The sequence below is a fragment of the Helicoverpa zea genome, chromosome 1 (assembly GCF_022581195.2).
Source record: "Helicoverpa zea isolate HzStark_Cry1AcR chromosome 1, ilHelZeax1.1, whole genome shotgun sequence".
In the NCBI taxonomy this organism is placed as follows: Eukaryota; Metazoa; Arthropoda; class Insecta; order Lepidoptera; family Noctuidae; genus Helicoverpa; species Helicoverpa zea.
Genome location: NC_061452.1, coordinates 64,769 through 67,929, shown reverse-complemented (window position 1 = coordinate 67,929; position 3,161 = coordinate 64,769). Strand labels below are relative to the sequence as shown.

Below are 3,161 nucleotides of genomic sequence, written 5' to 3'. Positions count from 1 at the left end.
CAAATTCTATCCAACTAAAAGATTAATATTACTACCAAAATCAAAGTTAGTGACGAAAACGAATCGCTGCAAAACCGACTCCACGTAGTCTTGTCTGCCCTACCCCTAGAGTGCAATTCAAATCCGCGTAGGCGCAGAGGGGCGAGGCGGCCTGCGAGTTGAGGCGCAGGTAGTTTTTAAGGCTCGCCGCCGCGGCTGAGGCTGGCCGGCAGAGCCGGCCAGCAAGGCGAAGCTGCGGTGGTGAGCGTGAAAACCATCTGCGACGATAAGCTCGCATGGGACCGCCGGTGCCCCGCAGTGCCGGAGCCGTGACAGAAGCCATGCTTGCTGCATGTTTCGTGCTTACATTTTACTACTGAGTTACACACAAATTCATATAACAATAAATAAGCGACGTACGTTTGGGAACCCCAGTATATTAATTGATATTTGGGAAATATTCTAGCGATCGTTAGCTTTTTTAGTCTAACAAAAATGACCAAATTAGGAGTCATGGTATTACATAATTGGTAACATCTAAGTAGTGACAATATATAATATTTGGTCTAAAGTGTATTTTAAAGGCGTCCATATATTTTTTTAGTAGTCAATAATACGAAAAAATGGTTTTACCTAATAATATTTTTGGAAACGTTATTTGGTGACCATTTATCCATTTTGGTAACCGTTTAGAATATTTTTGGTAGTAAAATAGGTACTTTTTTGGGTGGTGTTTAAACACAAGCCAAAAATAAAACGGTATTCACTGTCAACTAGAGCCATTAGTACGATGCTATATGTATGCTTATAGTTGTAATATTGTGAGCCACTGTGTGGAGGACATTTAATTACAATATGCTTCCCATCTATAGCTCCGACACATCGAGGAAATTTCCTTCTAAATCCTTCTTCTATAATTAACCATTCCGCTGGTGTTTGTGGTAACTGAAACAAAAAAAGTATAATTATTTATTTAAATTTTCAGAATTTTCATACTGAGGATGAGGCACAATCTCCAGATGTCGAACCGCCACTTCAATCACCATCACACCAGCAAATCAATTCGCCGTCATGGCCAGTTCCTTCGCTGTCACAGTCAGTTCCTTCGTCATCACAGGCAGACCGATCATCAACACCAGTACATAACAGGCCAAACAAAGCCAAAAAAAAACCAAGCCTTGACATAGATGAGGCTCAAAATAAAATATCTCAGACTTTAGACACTTTGAACCAAGTGCTAAGAGATAAAAGAACTCATACAAATGAAAACAATGAAGACGAGTGTGATCTTTATGCGAAACTCTTAGCTAAAAAATTACGAAAATATCCCGAGTCAATACGGGGAACAATTATGTACGAAATAGATGGGTTACTTTTGCAAAATCCTTATCCCACCATCAACCATCAAGTTGATCGACCGTCAAGTGTCTTATCAAATCATTCAACGTCATCGCAATCACAGTATTCAGATTACCAAGTCACATCAAACCCACCGATTCAAGAATCTCAACGTGTTTATATCATGCAACCAACGGTACAGTCTGACTCATCAGTAGAGATCAGTATCCCAGAAATGAATGTACCAGCTTCTCCAAGCCATGAGATACCACGAACTTCATCAACACAATATATTATGTTGGAACCAAGAGTACAGCCCAGATTCGAAAGAAGTGTTACACCTCAAAACCAAATGAATGTGATTGAAAGAGCCTACTGGAACGCTACCCAGAATTGAATTCTATTATTTTTTTCATTTAGATTGTTTAATTTCGTTAGTGATGTGATGCGCAGTGTATTTTGATTATATCATTTGTATACCTAATTTAATACAATAAAACATAAAAAGTACTTGTGTTACTCACCTTAATTTGATCCTTGAGAACAGAGTTGATAGCTTTGCATACTTCAGGAATAATTAACGAAATGGCTGGTGTAGAAACCTTGAATAAGTAGTGGAGACTTTTGTAACTATCCCCCGTTGCTAAATATCGTAATGTTATTGCCAAACGTATTTTTGCTGGTATGGGCATTCGCAGTCTCGTTTGCTGTTTTTCAATCATAAATGTAATTTTATGTAACAAGAATTTAAAATCAGAAGGTGACATTCTGCAAAAGTTAGAAAACTCGGCAGCATCTTCGGAAGTCAACTCCATAAAAAAAATATTCATGCTGTTTCTGTAACAAAAATATAATCATCATGAATTCATTTATTAAACTATTATCAAAAGTGTATGCACTTTACAGGTAGTTATAGTAGTACTTACGTCGTTCGATTCAGATGAATTTTTTTCATCCACCATCTTCTTTGGCGATAGCGTCTTTTTTTCTGATTTCTTTTTAAAACGTTTAAATAATTCAATAAACTAAGTAGACATACAGCTGTCGCCGCAACAACCTCGACGTCAGCCATGTTTGCGAGTCGCCCGGCAAAGAAGTATGAGGGCTGAATGTAAACGACACACTCGCGTTGACACTGCCGCGGCAACATTCGCGGCGACGCGAGTGGCAAGGGAAGTGGCTGAGTGTAAATGACATATAAGAAATAGTTCGTTTTCTACGTAAAGATGGCAAATCTTGAGACGAATATTCGAGTACACTTGATTTAGATTTTGTTAATGTACCCCTGCGGGTAGATTTTCCGAGAAGCGGCATTTTATTTTAAATGTTTATTAAGTAGGTGCAAACACAACGATACGGTAATTTTCTGTTAGTGTGTGAAGAACTTCGATACAGCGACAAGACTTACGAATAATAATCGTAAGTAAGTAATTCACGCAAGTATTATATCCACCTACCCAAACGCACACCGAAATTCGGCGCGCTGGAACTACCAAGTACTTTACCCGACGCATGTGGTGTCTTTATCGCCACGGACTAACAAATCTCACTGCATAGGTATAGGTACACACAGGTATGTATTCGGTTCGATCACTGTGTAGACACAATGTACCTACTACAACAGATGGTACTTATTTTGATAGTAGCGGTTGACGATATTTCGATTTACCTATACAGTGAACAATAATACTGTAGGTGCGTTTATACGAATGAAAGTAGGTACGTTTATCAAACAAATTGTTACTTAACAAAACGACTGTAATAAAAACTGTTAATCTGCTTAAATATTAAATAGGTACGTTATTTGTTATGGTAGGTCACTCTGGATGAGTATTCACGAGCCG

General features: G+C 38.4%; 1 long non-coding RNA gene across 1 annotated transcript; it reads right to left on the bottom strand.

Annotated features, from left to right (window-relative positions):
* Window positions 1-731: 731 nt before the first annotated feature.
* Window positions 732-3,161, bottom strand: LOC124634677. The gene is made up of 3 exons (XR_006984897.1): window positions 2,244-3,161; window positions 1,842-2,154; window positions 732-924 (listed from the first exon to the last, which is right to left on the bottom strand). It is a non-coding gene; the product is annotated as an uncharacterized LOC124634677 (long non-coding RNA).